Below are 21,192 nucleotides of genomic sequence, written 5' to 3' on the forward strand. Positions count from 1 at the left end.
CCGGCCGCCGCTTTCAATCATATAAGGCGCACCGGACAGCGCTGCGCCTTGTAGTCCGGTGCGCCTTATATATGGACCTAGGCAGGACTATAAGGCGCTCATGGGTAATGCGCCTTATAGTCCGGTGCGCCTTATAGTCCGCAAAATACGGTAGTTTGTATCCAGGAGCCAATTCCCTGTTACATGGGCTCAGATAAGCTGTCTGAATATAAATGTACATGAATACACAGGTATCCTATAATGCGCTCTCTATAGGGATGGATAATCCCTATTCTTTCTAACAATATCGCTTGTAGAAAGATGTGACAACAAACACCAGCACAAACCACCCACCGAGCGGTGCACATGATAATACCAGCATTCTAGCGGCATCTGGGAGAGGTGAAGGGGAGAACGTTCTTCTTCACCCAGATGTTGCCACTCAGGGCCAGTTGTGCGTGGCGACTCAGTGATGTGGTATACCTGCAGCTGAACACTTTGTGCGGGTGACACGGTTTTAGTTTGTTTAGGTTTTTTTTTAATTTGCAAAAGGAAAAACTGTTTGCCTTCTTTGTAATCACATAACAATGAAGGGGGGGGGGGGACAGGTCTTACTCGCTTCATTTACACTGTGACGAACAGTTCAGGTGCACGGCGAGAGTCAATGAGGTCCTGTCTTTGCACCTTTGACGTTGGGTGATTGAATAGTGAGCAGGGTTTATAAAAAATGTAAGCAGTGGAAGCAAAGTATCAAAGTGCCCATGTTGGAGCACTTAGGGGACGTTGTGGGGCAGCATTTGATCCTTTTTGGTCCTCGTTCGGTAATTGAGACCAATTGTTTTATTTTTTTTTTTACAAAAATTTGACACAATCTCATTTTCTATCAAGTCACAACCCCTTGTCCTAAGCACAGTCCCCATCTTGTGAGGTTAGATGGTAATATTTGGTAAGTTGACCATCATACACGATAAATAAAGGTTGCTGAGCTCATTGATTTTGGTGTGACCAGTCGACCCTCTAACGCAGGGGTAGGGAACCTTCGGCTCTCCAGCTGCTGTGAAACTACAACTCCCAGCATGCTCCATTCACTTCCATGGGAGTTCCAAGAACAGCAGAGCAAGTATGCATGCTGGGAGTTGTAGTTTTGCAACAGCTGGAGAGCCGTACGTTCCCTACCCCTGCTCTAACGTATATGGGATTGCCCCAACTTCCCGCTGATGGCAGATTTCCAGAAATTAAAAAGTATATCTATTAAAAGCGTATATAATTAAGAATATCACGGTATCGGATATTCTTTATAACCTGGAAGGAGAGCGCTCCCATGCTCATCGTCGCCCCCTGTTGAGTAATGGAGTAATATAAAACCTGGTCAGGAGGGGTGGGGGTGGGATACTGATAACATATCTAGACAAGCCCCTTGGACCTCAACCTGTTACAGTGGTAACCTGTGACTCTCCAGCTGTTACGACGTACAACACCCGCCATACCTTGACAGCCTTCGAGCAGAGCATGCTGGGAGTAGTAGTTTGGCAACATCTAAAGAGACGACTAATCTAATCTGAGCAGCATGTTATTTTTTACAAACCGTTGACACTGCATTAGATCGCCGCCCCATCGCCCTGACACTCACAATAACTTTTTTTGGTTATCGAATTCTACAGCCGAAACTATTTGTAGCGCCCACAGCTGTTCCATAGCACAGGCGGCTTTTAATTGGGTGTAAATCAGAAACAGAGACGGTCGGTTGTATCGCACTTCACACTTCAAGCCGCTTTATCCTTACTGATCCATGAAAAAATAATCTATATTAAAAACACTCGAATACCATATATACCTTTAGGCTACAATCTCCAACAGGCTCGGGGGCCGCCTTCATGCTATACATGCCCTTGGATACAAGTCAGATCTACAGTGTGTTCTACATTGGATTTGACGAGTATATTAAGAAAGGAACACGGTGGCGTGACGCTGAGCAAAAACACACATGGAATCTAAAAATAAAAAGTAACAAAATATTTGGTCAAAATTGCAGGACAACAAATAAGCTAAAGTCGTCTGAGGGTGGAAAATTTTCTATCTCCTATCATCGAGTAGCCGTATAGAAAGAAGAAAACAACTTCCATGGAGGTGACGCTGGAGGTATGACTTGCATGAACCTTTCAGTGCTAGTGCAAAGGGTAACAGGATGTTTCTGATACCCAATCCCTCATCTACTTCACTCTGAAAAACTCTGGCGACATTTCCAAGTGTCACACAAGACGACAGGAGGAAGAAAACTTCTCTAAATTAGGGAACAAATTGCATGCTCGTAGGAAGGACGGCATGAGCTGGCCATGCAATCTCTTCGGGACAGGTTGGCAATCAGACATGGTAGTGGGTTACTCTTACCGAGCGGTGATATCTTGAACGTGTTTGCTCAGCTCTGAGCCCAGCCACAGACCTTCTAAAGTCAGAGGAAAGGAAAGTCTTGTTCAAGGGAGAAATTCTAGATAATCCTCTCTCTAAATGAAGGGGGCGCTGCTGCAGTGACATCATGCATCTAGGATACAGGTCATCAATCCTTTTACAGACCAAGGGGCCACTTTGTTTTGGACTGAGACTCTTTGGTCCCACCAGCGGAGGCGATTCTGAGGTCCAACATGAGCTGGGTTTTAGGAGGAGAGGTATGCCTCAAAGTCAAGGCATCTCAAGCAGCCAAAGAGGTCCACATACAGGAAAAACAAAAACATTTCTAATAGAGGTGGTAGGCCGTGTTTTTGACAACTCATTCCTACCTTAGAAGTTCATGTTTTGATATTATTCCAACTCCTACAGGTATACTCCCGTTTCCTCACCTCTTAGGGCATCCTGACATCGTTGGGCACTTTCTTGTGGGTCTCTACTGTCCTTCTGGATGAGGTCAAGTACCTCAAGGCCTGTAAGAGCCACATGAGGCCCGCGCTGATGTCATGACGCTTTAATACAATGTTATTGGACCTCAGTTGTGATCTTAAGGTACTTGACATTACCCAGGAGGCCAGAAGAGGACCGCTTCAAAGGAGCGCTGGATACAAGGATGCCCAGGAGAGCTGAAGGAAGGGGAGTATAACTTCTTATTAAGTCTCCATACCTCCCCTTGGCCTCCACCTATTACTGAAGAGACCCCAGAGTATAGTCATTTCACAAACTTTTGGAAAATTTGCGTTGAATCCGGTTCATTCTAAACCCAGTTCGCTCATCTTTAGTATCCGTTTTTCCAAGAGTGTTCCTCTAAAAGGCCTTCTCAAGTATCTTCAGATACATAGATTGCATTCCTCGGCCTCCCTTGGGGGAGAAGGAACATTTCCCCTAAAATGATATATGTATTATACAAAACTAATGATCTCAATGGTGATGGGTCCACGACTTTCAATGAGTTTTCCAGCAGTCTGCGTTCAATATCCGACATTTCAGCAAAATGATCTCCATCCGTCGCGTTTGCACAATGGTTCTAGCCTGTTATCGGCTCGAAAGACCTCCCGAGGAAAGTCTCCGATGAGTACAAGGACAGAGAAGGAAAACATATGTGAAACTAGCGGAATGCCACGTTCATTAATAACAGCTTCTAAAAATACCATTAGCCGGCCACAGAGCGAGAGGGGGACAGAGGGAGAGAAAGACGGGCGATGTTTCAACGTGTTTCTTTTATGTCTGCAATGAAAACAGATTGTGTAAGCGAAGCGATAGGTCTAATCTGTTGTGACAGCTCCTCTCTTCAGCATTGGATATAAACAGTGGAAATGTATCGCTGCTATAAATAACTGTCACTTTAAAACAAATCTAAAAAAAAAAAAATTCAAAAAACTTTCCACGCGGGGAGTCAAGAAAGATATCAACACTTCGCACTTTGACGAGTCATAAGAAAAATATTCCTTTAATCATTGACTTCCAATAATGGTACGAAGCAAAAAAGCCATCTGGAGAAATTCACGTGTCATTAGATTATTAAAGGGATTCTACCATTAAAAATCTTTTTTTTTTCTCCTTAAGACGTCGGAATAGCCTTTAGAAAGGCTATTTGTCTCTTACCTGTAGATGTCTTCTCCGCGCCACCATTCGGTAGAAGTACCGGTATGCAAGAGTTCTCTCGGAGCACTGGGGGCGGGCCCCAGCACTCAAACAGCACTGGGGGCGTCCCCAATGCTGCCAGAGAACTCTCTCCAGCGACGCCTCCATCTTCAACAGCAACCGCCTCTTCTGTTGTCTTCTTCCAGCTGGGGTCACACACTGCTCTTGCGCGCATACGGCCAGCATGCGCACTCGGCTCTGCTTGCGTCTCGATGGCAGAGCCGACTGCGCAGGCGTCGGAGTGTGAACCCAGCCGGAAGAGGACAGAAGAGGCGGTTGCTGTTGAAGATGGAGCCGTCGCTAGAGAGAGTTCTCTGGCAGCATTGGGGACGCCCCCAGTGCTGCGAGAGAACTCATTTGCATATCGGTAAAAAACGGTATTTCTACCGAACGGTGGCACGGAGAAGACATCTAAAGGTAAGAGACGAATAGCCTTTCTAAAGGCTATTCCGACGTCTTAAGGAGAAATTAAAAAATTTTTAATGGTAGAATCCCTTTAACTCCCAAGAACTGCTTCTGTAGATGAAAAAAAATTTAAGAGCACCGACCACCTCCCCTTCACCACGACCGGTATTACTTACATGACATCTACCGTATAATGTAACCAATTAAATTTTGTTAATTTTTTAAATTACAATTTTCAAGGTTACATTCGAAAGGGAGAAGTCGGGAGGACCAGAGACTATTGTAGGGTTGGCTTGAGAGGAGACAAAGTGATAAAACATTCGCAAGACAAGGCTGAGAAGACCTTTCTGAGTCTCTGTTTAAAGTAACTGCGAAGGAGACTTGCCAAGACAAACAAGGGTTCAGAACAGCGGGTAGATCTTATTACAAGAGTCAGGACGGTCTGCTCAGTGGGACAGAGAACAGAACTGGACGGAAAAAGAGGGGAAAAAAAACACCACAGGTTTTAGGAAGTGAAGTATGGCTGAAAGCGAAGGCATCTCCACCGGCCAAAGAGGTCCACACGTCGGGGGGAAACAAATACTTCGCCAAGATAGGTCATGGAACAACCAGATGGTGGGACGTCTTGCTTTTGGCAACTCGTTCCTTTCTAGGAAGTTCATATTTATTGCGATATTATTCTAAACTTTTTACAACCACACGGAGAAAAATTATTTTTACATGAATGATTTTTGAGAAACAAAATTCCAAAAGATCCCAATGTTACAGAGTGTTTGACCAAGATATGTCGTCTTCTCGCCTTGGCATAGCAACACTACAAGTGTCCGTGAACTTAAGATAAAACTTATCCGAACCCCCTGATCTTACAAATGTGAAATTTCAATACTCTATTCTTTTGTTCTAAGGTGAAATAAACCTCTGCCAAAGAAGTGTAAGAGCAAGTACTCTCCTCTTCACTCAGAACACACGCATACTTGGCCAATGTGTATGGAGGAGTCAAGAGAAGCAGCTGTTGGCCCAAAGCTTGTTCAACAGATGTATCTATACAATGAAGGTATACGAGGACCTTAAAAGGGATTGTCCAGGTAGATCTAATTTACTTACTTGGTCCCAGGGATCACGGATGATGGACCCGGGGGTTCTGGCAACGTCACAACCCCTGGGCCATATACTCTATAGCATTGTTTTGCCTCCATTCTCCTTTCCCCGATCTCACAGGTAGTCCATAGCACAGATAATCGGCCACCTGTGAGATCAGAGTAGGAGGGGACCCATGTGTTCCGGAGGTTGTAATGTCATCGAAATCCCCAGGTCCATCATCAATGATCCCTAGACCATAAATTAGCACTTTCTGGCCAAACCCTTTAAAGAAGACCTTTCACCACCTCCACCTCTCTGTAACCTTCAACAGGCTGAAGAAGTCCCAAGCATAGAGGAGTCCCATGTGACAATAGGATCCCGCTGGACCTTTATCTTGGTGGGTGTTCTAGAAAGAGAATCTTTCACCATCTCAAACTCCTCCAACTCTTTCTTTTCTATAATGGCGCCCCTTCTCTGATTCTGGCACAGTTGGGAGTTTTTCCTCTAGCCCTGATGGATCCCGAGAAATCATTCTGTTAGTTTCAGCGCCCACTATGCTACTAAGGTGGGAGGGGCCGGATTGTCTGTTCCACCCACCTGACAGTACAGAGTATAATTAGCATATTAGGTTCAGTAACCAACAGTGCCAACTGCTGTAGGGTGGGGCCTGGAGGAAAAAAATTCCACCTGTGCCAAAATCAGAAGGGGCGCCTATTATAGAATAGTAAGATGTTTGAGATGGTAGATGATAGAACACCCACCAAGATAAAGGTCAAAGGTCGAGCGGGATCCTATTAATTGTCACATGGGACTCCTCTATTCTTGGGACTCCTTCAAACCTAATTTACAATGTTCCGAACTTCTGTTCCATGTATAGAAAAATCCACAAATAGTAGCTCCTCTCCAGCAACTTTTATTGGGAACAATATGGGACTAGGTTATTTTTCCATCCATCCTCCTGTTCAAAAATTGTCTTTCGGGAAAATCATGATGTTTCTATTAGAATTATTATTCTATAAAAGTAAGATATAAAGCTGAAGTGCCTTTAATGCATATAACAGTATAATTTATACACAATCTATATTCCTAGCGAGCCAAGGAAATGGGCGGCGAGTCCTCACCCCGGAGAATGATGGAGTTCTCATTTTCTGCTGAGCTGGTGAGAATTGTCTATTCATCTTCTCTTTGTCAACTTTCCAAAACATTAAAAATAAATTCTGGTGTTTTATGTGCGCAGTATTTTATAGGATATGGGGGTGGCTCGGGAGCGGGTGTATAAATCATACTGACTGTCCATTAGAAGCTGGAGATCACTATTTTTGTGTAGTGTGTGTTTTTCTTGCATGGCCTTCCGGCTTTCCCCCCCAATGAATTATCATTTTGGAATGCTGGTCTCCTGATAAAGCAATTCTTTTTGGGAAATACTCCCAAAATTGGCTAAATAAATATGTCTGTAAGAATGCAAGAGAAAATTAATTTAAAGGGAAAACCAGACGTATGTTTTAAGGAGTTGTCAACGGTTTGGCTGACCGTCATGTTAGTTGACTGAAATGGATCCATGTGAAACGTCTGGTGAACAGCTGTATTTGTCAGGGCATGAACCAGATGGGTTCACATTTTTCTGGCAGCGACCACAACTGGGGAAATGTTGTATTACGTGCTGACCACTCCACGTAAGGCATGGACAGGATGGACCCACCATAGAAAGAGCTGTTTGTTTGAATCCACCTTCCATGGGGTTTGTATACAGTCAGGGTGTTGGGAAAGGGGTTTTCAAAAGCAATGTACGTAGGTTGCTAAAAGGAAAGGGCCAGGTACTTTTAGAATTGGTGGTTGAATCTTCATTTTGACCACCAACTACTTAGACCAAGTTCTCCATAGATCACATTAACAGTTGGCTAAGAAGGTTATGGTTCGAGAGGAGACCTCTTATACTTCCTGGAGTTTGTGTGAAATACATCTGATGCAAATAAGGTCCAAATAATATTGATCTCTAAGAAGGACCAAATGTAGAAGCAATGGCACCAAAGATACCAATCCTATTTCCTCTACCATAGAAGCCATGTCCTAATAGTCTTTCAAGGTTCTACTAAAAAGCATGACCATCGCACACAGAAAGTCCTTCGAATCAACTTGACTGAACTTTGCAGAACCTCCACCATGGCTGGACCGAATATTTTCGTCTTAAATTACCTAATGCCTGATTGATATTCAACTGGTGTGACGCTGCCCAAAGTACTGGAGGTCCAAAAGAAGAAATCAAAGCACAGAAGACACCAAAGCTCTGCAATCTATCATGGAATCCATGTCTTGATGGTGGGAACTCTCAACATTCTTTAGTTCTACTGGAAATGATGACATTCCAACACAAAGTTCTTCAGCTCAACATAAGTTTGTTTCCTACCAAGTCCATAGGTCGCCTACAGGAAGTATTCTGTAGACCTACATGGTCATTCCAAACTATTGAGATGAGTTTTACTCTTTGATATTCAGATTTTTTAGGTTTCTTAAGGCAAAAAATCTGCTGAATCTTTGGAAACCCGGTTCGGCCTCATGAACGTTAGCAGATGTTTTTCGTTTTCTCACATTTGCATTATCTGTTTTCGAAAGTTGATCTGGATTATGGCTCTATGGGTGGATACGTGAAGTATTCTGCAGAGCCTTTCCCACTTTCATTCTTGATATATATAGAAGATACAACATCTGCTGACAATTTACCATTGACGGATCCACGATCCCGGATTAAATACAATTTACACACATATGGAAGGTTGCTAAGCAGCCCGACATCAAGAGGGAAATTCATTTGTATCACACCTAGATATCTGCATAGTACAACGCCTTTAATACGACATCATGTAGACTGGAATTCCTTGTAATCCAACTGGGGACTGGTTTAGGCATAGTGTTGAATAATTTGTAGGTTCAGAAAAAGGTTAGCACCAGGAAATATCTGAGATATTGTCAAAGGGTCATACACAATAGACTAGGCGGCCATGCACAATAGACTAGGTGGCCATGCACAATAGACTACGGTCAGCCCAACCCAACAATTAGACCATCGAACAAGTATGGTGGCCCCGACGGCAGATGTTGGGAGAAAGAAGAGTTGAACATGAAACCTACCATGTTCTACAAGGAACAATTCTTCTCCTCTCTATCAGAGGAGAAGCGTCTTCTCATCTCCTTTGCCTAACCAAGCATAGCGATCTATCTAGTCTATAAAGATATCCAATAGACCAGTAAATTATATAATCCAGTAAGGCTTTGGCTCCCAGATTATCAGGATTTTATAGCACTAAATAGCTCCGGGATCGTCAACTATTATAAGACTGATAAAGTGGCGCTCTACCTTCATAGGGTATGGCTTGGTGTGGAGACTAAGGGGCCTATATAAAATTCCCTAATAAATACGCCTGAAAATTTGACATTTTTGGTCCATTTTGACAATAACGTACAGGTTATATTTTGGTAAATCTATCCAAGCTGAAAATCCCGATGATCAAAAAAAGCAGTTGACTGCTAAGACTCTACCTCCTGCCTACGTCTTACAAATATATCATAAGAAAATGGAATATGCAGACGCCATAATCCAAATAATTACTTAAAAATGAGTAATGGCTCCCAACTGCATATTCCTGAGCCGCCTTTAACACGTCTTCAAGGTCCATTAAAGATTAAAACACGGCACTTGAGCTAGTCACGGTCAACCGTACGATGGTGCTCTTAAGACTCCACGCCAAAAGACGCCAATAACAACATCCTCACCAAGCCACAGTAGAAGGCACTGAAGTAAGAAGAAATGGAACAGACGACCATAGAGACCCATCGCACGGAACGTCGGCTCCACAAGTTCACTGCTGGAGACTCGGGAAATAGAAGTACAATATTGTCTTAAGTGCTTAACAACCGGGAAGACACAAATAACAAAAAACACTCCGTGCTTATGTTCAAAAAGTGAAAACTGGAATCCTTTCGAGAGAAGGGGAAAAAGTTGGCCGGGTCTGAGAGTCTACTGGAGGGCCAACTGAAGCAAAGGTTATTTCAGCACTTACTGTATTAATAATGTGATATAAAATATGTATTCTAGGCTCCGCGCGTGTACACACAAGCACATTAGGGGTGGAAGCCAAGCAGGAGGAATGGATACAAATCTGGATGTATAAAGCTTGGCCAAGCTGCAGTTATTTGGTGGTTTGTTCATTGGTCTGCATACGAGATCCTTGGCCTTCGTTCGATATTGGAGATTGTAGTTGTGCAACCTCAGGTGACCAGATGCTCGTTCCTAATGTTGCCCTAAAGTGCCTTCAAAGGAAAAGTAAGACTCCATTACAATAAGCAAAATAGTCCACCAAAGTGCCAGTTGGGGACCAAAAAAATTGTGATTTGCCCATGACTCAGTTAAGGAAGTGTGGCAAGTCTCTTCTATAGGAGGCCTCAATGGAGGACGTCATATGGTTTACCACCTTGACTTGCACTTCTTGGGTTGTAAAGCCACTGTGCTGTCTGGTCTTTAGAATACCCTAAAGAAGGGGTCTCCAATCTATAGCTTTCCAGCTGTTTCCCAACTACAACACTCAACATGGGGAGAGTCATAGGTGACAAACCAATGCATTAGGGTATTTCAAAGGCCTGGGGCTATAAGGGCATAATGGGCATTGTAGTTAGATACAAGATACAAAGGGTCTTTATTAGCATAACCGAAGAAAAAACATTTGGTATTGCCAAAGCAAAGAATGGTTGGGGATGGGAGTGGGCGTGGGGTGTGCGGTTTGGGGGGGTACGTGTGTCCTTGGGGTCTCGTCGTTCTTGTTTGGGACGTGTGGGTGGTGGTGTTTAAAGGTCTGTGGGGGGGGGGTTTAATAGTCTTTGGGGGTCTCATCTTCCTCTTGTTTGGTGGCAGCTGGACACATATTGGGCAGCGATCTCCACAGTGGACTCCTCTTCTCCCAATAGTATGTAGAGTTTCCTCTTCTCGTCTGCAGATGTGAAGTCTGGGGTGTGTGTAGTTGTGCCCAATCTTGGCCTGAGGTTCCTTGGGCTCACCAGATAAAGTGATTCTGCGGGTCCACCCTCCAACAATCCTTCAGGAAATAGACTAGAGTTCCCTTACTGTATTAGATCTTGGGCCCACTGGAGGATGCCCTGGTGCTCTGGAGGGCCAGTCCGACACGGCCTGTTCCTTTAAATGTGATATGACACAGCCTGGGAATTCGGCAGTATACGCCGAGGAGGGTTTACATTCCAAACTTTCTCTTGTGAGGTCTGATTGAAAAATAATGTTCCGCTTCTATGTCTAGTGTCAAAGGGCTTCACTCGCAGCAATAAAATGATCAGAGTCACTCTGTAATCTCATTCTTAATATTGTCTGTAAATTGCCACACGCTATAAATTTCCGTGACACTCTGCCCTGAACATATTCATTTACACGCTGACACACTGTATTTACAGCTGAAAAATTCAACGCTGCTCTCCCAACCTGAACCAACAGTCTTATTTTTGCTGTTCCCATGACATCAAAAAATAACTTGCATTTATATGTAAACTCATTCCCAAATCTTTATTCACCATCTCGGTTTTATTTGTATTATACCAGTATCATATGTATCAGAATTCTGCTTTCTTCCAAACCTTTCATCAGTCTGTAATTCCCCATTCCCTGCCCGCAAGCTCCCTGTAACTTGTCATAAACCTCTTCAATCCCAAGAATTTTCATCTAGAATACTACAGAAAATGGAGGGGATAGGAGGGATATGAAGCTGCAGTTTTTCTCTCTCTCTATCTGAGACTGCATGCTGTGAGAGAGGAGAGGGAGCTGAACTAGACATCTGATTGGCTTAGAGTTTCAACAGCCAGGAAGTGTCCCATTCAGCAAAAGCAGCAGAGGAATAGGAAAAAGACTCACTAAAACATTGAGTATTAAAGAGGTTTCTAGGACTTTCTCTACATTACTTGGTATTGCAAGTCATCCCTATTCATTTGAAAGGGACGGAGCTGAAGCATGGTCACGTGACCAATGTCCATGATGTCACCGGCTGATAAGAAGAAGTGAAGCTGAATATCATAACCCTGGAAAACCCTCTAAAGAATCCCTTTCACCACTTCCACCAACTCAACATGATTCAATAGCCGCTGCTCCACTGATTCCAGCGCAGTTGGAATTTTTTCTCTAGCCCCTACTGTTCCAGAGCAATCAGTACTGTTAGTTTCATCAGCCAATATGCTAAACAGGCTTTCTACAATGAGGTGGGCGGTGCCAAATTGTCCACTCCAGGCTGGGACCGCCCACTTGTAGACGAGATCCTAATTGTTTGGAGAATTGATTGCTCGCGAATGGTGGAGGCTAAAGAAAAAATTCCAACTTTTCCAGAATCAGTAGAGAGGAGCCTATTGAAAGATGCAAAGAGGTGGAGGTGGTGAAAGGTCCCCTTTAAAGGTCCCCTGATCCTATGCATGTCCCTGTTAGTATTACTTCTATGTCAGCTTTAACCATTTCATCCATTTATATGTAACTAGAGGATGTTAATGAGGACGAGAAGGATAAACAGAGAACGATTAGAATATCCGGTTACACATCCGTTTCTATTACGTATAGTGGCCGCCTCCGGTTATTTATTATATGGGTATCTGCCTTGGGGCACAACCGTGTGGAAAACCCTATGAAGGCAGATGACGGTTTCTGGCCAGCGAAGCACTGATGTGGTTATTGTCAGGTGTTCTCCAGATCCTTCTTACCCTCCAGGCCATGTGCTAAGATGATAGGAGATGAACCGATTCCAAGAAGCAGAACAATCCTTCAGTGAAGATCGAAGTAACGGCCAACAGAACGGGATCCGCAGAGACACATAGAATGTGATATTAGGATAATCTCCTGTACTATTAACTTAGGTGACAACTGAAATTCAGTAGACATTCCCTTAGCACCAAACCAGTCCAAGGTTACCATTCGGCTCCATGTATTTTCATGGTGTTGAGTTGCAATACCATACAGAACCTGCAGACAAGTGTGGCGCTGTTTATGGAAGAAAGTATATATATTGCGGCATGGAAAATATTTTAAAAAATTCTTAAAATATGTCCAACACAAAAACTAGGTCATTTTCTGGTGCCAAGTTCCCTCTAAAGGAGGGGTACTTCCTCTCTAAACAAGGTGCTGAAATTTCGCAGAGATTAATCAAACATGAGAGGTAATAATGAGTAGTAACGAGGAGAGTTCCTTGTAACGGGGGGCGGGTTGGCGATCGTGTAAGTACGTGTAGTCTGGAAACTTAAAGTAAGACCTGACAGTTCTTCAGTATTAAAGGGGCCACGCGGGAATTTGCAGCAGCCCAGGAGATCTGTAATTGCCGTGAATGTGACACTCGGAGAGTTACGTCATCCATCACTGGCCAAGAAATATCTCTTACATGTTTATTCTGGTGTAATGCTGGATGTCCCCGCCGCAGCCCCCCGCCTGACAATGTCTCTTTTCATGAGAGCGGAGTAGGTCTCATTAGTGGGGGGTTGTACAATAGCAGAACCCCCCAAACACTGTAAATCAGGGTCAGCGAGCCTTTCTCACCACCTTGGTCTTAATGGAAACTCACGGGAACTTAAATATCCTGTTTCTCCAAAGTCACCTCGGAGTTGCCACGCCGGGCTGGTAATGGATGAGGTCAACTGTTTGCTTTATGGTATTACTGCAACGGTTAATGGGACGGGGCGTTAACAACGGCGAACTGTGGAAAACCGATACTGGAAATGGGGAACGAGTCAATTTATAGGAGTGAACATTAGTTGTCACATATTCGTTTCTGTTGGGGTGTATTCACACTGTTTGATTCTTAGACGGACCAAAGGTAAAGATGGATCCATCAGATGAAGGACATTAACGGATCCTGAGAGCCAAATGGCTTTAATGGGGTCCATTGGGTATCCGTTGCCTTCTCCCTGACCTCCTCATAGTGTTCTGATGCTTTTGTAGCTTTCAATAACCCAGGCCTTGCTATTAAGACTGCGCTCGCTGTTGGGCACTTAAAGGGAGTGTGTCCCCAGACCCCATCATATCACCCCAGCCCCGCAGATAGATAGGTTACTGTCACCAGAACCAGCATATCACCCCAGCCCTGCAGATAGATAGGTTACTGTCACCAGAACCAGCATATCACCCCAGCCCCGCAGATAGATAGGTTACTGTCACCAGACCCAGCATATCACCCCAGCCCTGCAGATAGATAGGTTACTGTCACCAGACCCCATCATATCACCCCAGCCCCACAGATAGATAGGTTACTGTCACCAGACCCAGCATATCACCCCAGTCCTGCAGATAGATAGGTTACTGTCACCAGAACCAGCATATCACCCCAGCCCTGCAGATAGATAGGTTACTGTCACCAGACCCAGCATATCACCCCAGTCCTGCAGATAGATAGGTTACTGTCACCAGAACCAGCATATCACCCCAGCCCTGCAGATAGATAGGTTACTGTCACCAGAACCAGCATATCACCCCAGCCCTGCAGATAGATAGGTTACTGTCACCAGAACCAGCATATCACCCCAGCCCTGCAGATAGATAGGTTACTGTCACCAGAACCAGCATATCACCCCAGCCCTGCAGATAGGTTACTGTCACCAGACCCAGCATATCACCCCAGCCCCGCAGATAGATAGGTTATTGTCACCAGAACCAGCATATCACCCAAGCCCCGCAGATAGATAGGTTACTGTCACCAGACCCAGCATATCACCCCAGCCCCGCAGATAGATAGGTTACTGTCACCAGACCCCATCATATCACTCCAGCCCTGCAGATAGATAGGTTACTGTCACCAGACCCAGCATATCACCCCAGCCCCGCAGATAGATAGGTTACTGTCACCAGACCCCATCATATCACCCCAGCCCTGCAGATAGATAGGTTACTGTCACCAGACCCAGCATATCACCCCAGCCTTGCAGATAGATAGGTTACTGTCACCAGACCCAGCATATCACCCCAGCCCCGCAGATAGATAGGTTACTGTCACCAGACCCAGCATATCACCCCAGCCCCGCAGATAGATAGGTTACTGTCACCAGACCCAGCATATCACTCCAGCCCTGCAGATAGATAGGTTACTGTCACCTGAATCATACAGCGTTTCCCCCTTGTGAATCGCTCCCTCCGTTGCGGAGATCCCTCTGTTTTTGCTAATGTGCAAATGAGCTATTTGGAGTAGACGAACATGGCCGCTTACCTCTAGCTAGTAATGGCGACGTCTTTGTCCTAACAAAAATTGCAAAATCTTGGCAATGGAGGCTTCGATTCAACACCGTTCGATTCAGGTGACCCTAACCTATCTATCTGCGGAGCTGGATTGATATGCTGGGGTATGGGGACACATTCCCTTTAAGTGGCTACACTAATGGAGGCCTCAGTGACTTGCACTGTCTTATACAGAACCTTCGGGTTACCTGCATACTATAATTGATTGCAACCCTCTATGCACTAAACATATGATCTACCTGGTGTGGGAACGTCCTACCGTCTACAGAAATATATCTTGTGTCAAGTACATAAATCCAGAACTTTTTATCCAAATGTAGCAGAGCTGGATTTGTCATTTCCATGGATTTAATCCTATAGGGATGTGTTATCGGTGTCTTTACATAGGACTGCAGGTCAAACTACTGCAGAGAGCTCATAAACCACAAATGATATAGAGCGAAATGACAAATTCAGCTCTGCTACATCTCCCCTGGGCAATAAATGTGTTCATGAAGTCTCTGGACTAAAAGGCCGATGTTGTTGTCTGTCGCAGCCATTTTCTAATTCATCTAACAGACTCCATTACTCATCCTCTCCTGGGCTTAGGAATAACAAGTTATCAATGAGATCCATTTGTACATTCATTTCTCAATTTCCACTGAACAAACACAGCCGCACGCTTCCCCGGACGCCACTTCTCTTATCCAAATACTCGGACAATGGAGTTTATTTACCCACTACTGTTCTGCTGCAGGGAAAAGGGGCTCGGACTCCAAAATATGGCCAATGCGCCCGACCTGATAGCCGCAGCCTATAGTACTGGGCATAGCGTGTCATGTGATCCCGGCTATATGGCGGCACATCTTCTACAACATCACTAGACTCTACTTTACATATATACATTCGATGGCTTCTGACCTATCCACTTACTGCCGAGAGTCACACAATAAACCGCTTGTCTGCGGCGATCTGAGTGAACGGAGCGCCGGTAAACCAAGCAGGGCGGATTTCAGAGGCTTAAAGTGCTCCATTAAAGTATATATTACCTCAAGCGTCACGGGGCGGCATCTGAGGGCTACGATACGGACAATTACACTTGTACCCGTTCTATCCTTTCGTGTGATATTATCAGAATTCTAGAATACCGGCCACATTTCACAAGCAACGTCAAGAAGAGAATGGAAAGAGACCCCGAAACAGACGCAGGCTCCGAAATAAAGACCCTGGATGGGACCCCGTAAATAAATGGAGATCCCAGATCAGATACCTGAAAATATACAGTACAAGACGCCCGATACAAAGACCCTAGACATGAACCCATAAATATAGATCCAAGATCGGATATCTAAACATATACAGTACGAGGATCCCTATACAAAGACCCCAGACCCCATAAATATACATCCCAGATCAGATACCTGAAAATATACAGTACAAGGATCCCTATGCAAAGACCCCAGACCTGACCCCATAAATACATGTAGATCCCACATCAGATATGTAAACCTATACAGTACAAGGGTCCCTATACAAAGACCCCAGACCAGACCCCATAAATATAGATCCCAGATCAGATACCTGAAAATATACAGTACGAGGAACCCTATACAAAATATCCCAGACCCCATAAATATAGATCCCAGATCAGATATCTAAAACGTATACAGTACAAGGATCCCTATACAAAGACCCCAGACCAGACCCCGTAAATGAATATAGATCCCAGATGAGATACCTGAAAGTATACAGTACGAGGAACCCTATACAAATATCCCAGACCCCATAAATATAGATCCCAGATCGGATACCTGAAAATATACAGTACAAGACGCCCTATACAAAAACCCTAGACATGACCCCGTAAATAAATGTAGATCCCAGATCAGATATGTAAACCTATACAGTGCCAGGATCCCTATACAAAGACCCCAGACCCTATAAATATAGATTTCAGATCAAATACCTAAACATATACAGTACAAGACACCCTATATAGAGACCCCACACCAGACACCATAAATAAATATAGATCCCAGATCAGATACCTGAAAATATACAGTACAAGGATCCCTATACAAAGACCCCAGACCCCATAAATATAGATCCCAGATCAGATGCCTAAACAAATACAGCACAAACCAGACTTGCCAAATAAATACAGACCCCAGACCAGAATCTCTATACAAACACAAACCTAGAACGTGCCCCCTAAAAACAGAGACCTTACACCATACTCCTTACAAATACACAACTCGAGCCTAATCCCTAACAACAAATACAGACCCCAGAACAGGGTCATGAGACCCTCGAAATATATGACGTCCCGTAAACAATTAGCCTCCCCTGAGGTCTGACGGGCTCATCTGCCCCCTTGTGTAGTGATCTATACCCCCCCTCTGTCCTCTGTCTATAGGATATCATTACTGTATAGCGTTTTGGGGCCCATCCATGTCCGGAGAGGTAGCGCCTCTGATCTCCAGAGTAGGTGGTGCCGGCTCTTTGCAGTGGATGTGCAGGGCGGTGTTATCTCTGGCCATCAGTCCACATCCCTCCTCTCCGCTCAGTGTCCCTGATTATTTATACAAGTGTTCATTTCATCCTTGCATCGAGGCCTAAGCAATATCCATGTCTTGTTTATTTTTCCACAACAGAATGTTGGCAAGCGCTTGTCGGAATTGGCAGAAGTCGCATCTACGGACAGAATCCATCCAGCGCTATCAGTGTTTTAAAGGTTGAGATGCCCATGGGGTCCTTTCTCGGGGAATACAGTGGAGCCTTTGTGATGACTGTATAATATAGTCCATTATCAATTTCCCTGCAGCGCCTCCACAGGAGCAGGAAAGTATTACACAGTGCCATAATGTGTGGGGACCCCAGTGATCACACATGAGCTTAATTTATGGAGTATAGCAGTCAGCTAGCTTTGTCAGTCCAATAGACTTTGAATGGTGCGCATGCGCGACTGCCGCTTGGTTCAATTGGGTGACACAGGAGGACCCCTGTCCTTGCGATGGGGCTCCCAGCAATCAGACATATAGGAATGAGGCTAGGTTCACATCTGTGTTCGGGTTTCCTTTCTGGGGGTACGCTTGGGGACCCACTGAACGGAAACCTAATCCATGGACCCCATAGACTATAATAGGGTCCATGTGGTTTCCAGAGCTTTTCTCTCCGCATTTTTCATTTAGAGAAAGGAACGCAACCCCCATACAGAAAGCCAATGCTGGTGTGAACCTGGAACTACCCCTTTAATTATCATTACAGTGTGTATCATACTTCAGAGCTGCATTCATAATTCTGCAGACTTCAGAGCTGAAATCATACCTACTAGCTTCAAGCAATTTTTTCAATTTCTCCACTTTTCAGAGACTGTGCAGCAATCCTATAGTAGCTCCGGTCATCAAATCTGTGACCGACGACAAACTTGCTGACTGTTTCCAGAATTGCGCATGCAGCTCAGCGCTCCTATAAGTCAGTGCAGTCATGCGATGTATGTATATAATGTGATTGTAATCATTCAAACATTACAACAGCGCGTGTATACCCCTTTAAGAACTCGGCAAAAGTAAAAATTTCAGGACAAGGGACAGATTTGGGGCAAATTAGCCCTCCGAGATGGTCCAAATGTTCCACCCGATGTGCCGATGGTGCTCGTAATTGTGCTGCATAGGGGTCAGAGCTGCTCAATATCAAAATCAGATTTTACAAGACGTTTTACAAAAAAAGCAAAGGAGAAAAAAAAAAAATCTGATCTTCAGATGTAAAAACCTTCAACTATCAAAAGTTCCGTAATTCAAAGTCGCTTTAAACGCCATCAATATAATAAAACTTTTACCTTTTGATGTCGAGGCTGAAATAAAAGATACATTTTTTTCGACTATAAAGTTAAGTCCTGGCTTTGATCTGCGACTTGAAAAACACAGGCTGTAAAAAACCTACTCGGGTTTCAGGAGGATTCAAGATTTTTGCCTTTTCCACGCCAAAGGATATTATAAGGGACGGCTTATTAGTTTAATTGCACCGGTCAATGAAAAAATAATAAATGATATATATGGATTTTAATTAAAAAAAAGAAAAAAAAAAAAATCAGGCTATTAAATGAAAAAATAAAATATATAAAATATATAAAAAAAATCATACAATGGCTATTATGGGGGAGGGAGGCTTATTTTTAAAGGGTCCATCCCCATAGCCCAGCTTATCGGTCCTAATAGGACATACAAAAAGCTGAGGTCCACCAATTGGGATGAACTTGAAGGAGTTTCCAGCTGTAATCTCTGGATCGGCTCGGCAGCATGTGTTTGATTTTCCTGCACTGCCCCCGCAGGGGAAACAAAGAATTACACTGTTCTAATTGAAATCAATCTACTGTAATTCATACAATTCTTTTTCTCATATCCCAAATCAATGCCCAATAGGGGTGTCTTTGATAAACTTTGGGATCCTCCAGTGGGCCTAGAATCTGACCCAAATTTTAGTTTGGAGGTGCAGGTTTTAGTGGGTTTTCCTTATGTAATAGGCAGTCATTTGTCTGAAGTGACAGATTGTATCATCCCGAGCCTGGGAAGATCTGATTGTCCCTGTAGATAAGGTTTCACATCTCCGCCGACGATATCTTTCATGGCGACATCACTTTTATCCAATTACTGACAAATGTTACAGGCCACAAGTAAGCGGTCAGGGCCGCGGTAATACGTCAATGTGTCACAAGTATATGATTTCAGGACATTAGACATGCTATTGTCTTGTGTTACGTCTTTGTTCTTCTATAGGACTTGCCAGCGCTTGATGGATTAACAAGATTTGTGCAGCAGCTGTATATAGTCTGCTGGGGGAGGGGGGGGGGGGGGAGACCTCAACTATACAAACAGTTATTACACACTGGAGGAGATTTGGACTAAACACAATGGTTTGGTCTATGAAAAATGATTGGATAGCACTGAGCATTGTATAGCGGTATTATTTGAGAATTGTATGGTGGTAATATTTGGGCACAGTATGGTGGTATTATTTGAGAATTGTATGGTAGTATTACTTGGGCACTGTATAGTGGTATTATTTGACAATTGTATGGTAGTATTATTTGGGCACAGTATGGTGGTATTATCTGAGAATTGTATGGTGGTAATATTTGGGCACAATATGGTGGTATTATTTGAGAATTGTATGGTAGTATTATTTGAGCATTGTTTGGTAGAATTATTTGCGCACAATATGGTGGTATTATTAGAGAATTGTATGGTAGTATTATTTGGGCACAGTATGGTGGTGTCTGAGTATTGTATGGTGGTATTATTTGTGCATTGTATGGTTAATTGAACAGTGTCTAATTAATAACACCATACAGTCCTCAGATAATCCCACCATACAGTATAGCAGATTACTGTGCCCAATTAATACCAGTATACAGTGCTCAAAAATTATAACCATTCTTCAAATAATACAACCAAACTCTGCTTAAATAATACTCCCACACAGTGCTGAAATACAACCTAACACCCCCCAAATAACAACTGTATAGTGCCCATATAATGTGTTATTAGGGTATTGTGAGGCTGTATTATTTCAGCACTGTATAATGGTATTATTTGAGTACTGTTTGGTTGTATTATTTCAGCAATGTATAGTACTACTATTTCAGCACTGTATAGCGGTATAGTTATTTGAACAGTGTATGGTAGTATTATTTAAGCCATTATTTGAGCACTGTATGGTTGCATTATTTCAACACTGCATGGCAGTATCATTTGAGCACTATGTGGTTGCATAATTTAGGAATTTTTGCAACCTTCAGAGGCACCCCAGTAGCAGGTGTCCATTTCCCCTGTATTGTCACTGCAAAGGAAACAATTCTATAATTCACATTGAAACCAAAGGGCTGTAGTAAATAAGTTATAATAATAAAAAATGTACAATTTGTAGGGTTCAATTACAGACAGAAAGATACATTACAAAGAAAATCATTTCACACAATGGGCCCTGCTCGCAAGAGCTTACAATCTATGAGGTAGAGGGGGTGACACAAGAGGTAGCAGGGGCGGCATTGCTTATACAGGGGTCAGACACTTTTGTAATAGAGGTGACTGTCATTACATAAACATAAGACTTTATGAGCCGTCACTAGTTTTGTCCTGTAACATGTGGATGGAGCTTGGACCTATGAAGTTAGCATGAGATGACATCAAATCACGTGGGGAAATGTGGGAGCGGGGACAGAGGAGGGTTAAGGGTTTACGTTAGACATTGTGATCGGCCTGTCTGATAAGATGAGTCTTTACTTTGCGTTTGAAACTGTCGAAATTGGGAGTTAATCTGATTGTCCGGGGTAGAGCATTCCAGAGAAGTGGTGCAGCTCGGGAGAAGTCTTGTATACGAGCGTGGGAGGTTCTGATAATAGAGGATGTAAGTGT

At 43.7% G+C, this 21,192-nt stretch overlaps 1 protein-coding gene across 3 annotated transcripts in view; it reads right to left on the reverse strand.

Moving 5' to 3' along the window:
* PDZRN3 (PDZ domain containing ring finger 3) overlaps window positions 1-21,192 on the reverse strand; it is a 147,740-nt gene that overhangs the window by 72,579 nt on the left and 53,969 nt on the right. Inside the window, exon 1 of one of the 3 annotated variants that reach the window (XM_075287490.1) lies at window positions 17,207-17,276. The exons of the other annotated variants lie outside the window; for them this stretch is intronic. The gene's annotated coding sequence lies outside the window, so the exon portion shown is untranslated. Of the gene's footprint in view, window positions 1-17,206; window positions 17,277-21,192 lie in introns of those variants that run through there. 3 annotated transcript variants of the gene reach the window in all.

The sequence above is a fragment of the Leptodactylus fuscus genome, chromosome 9, assembly GCF_031893055.1.
Source record: "Leptodactylus fuscus isolate aLepFus1 chromosome 9, aLepFus1.hap2, whole genome shotgun sequence".
NCBI lineage: Eukaryota > Metazoa > Chordata > Amphibia > Anura > Leptodactylidae > Leptodactylus > Leptodactylus fuscus.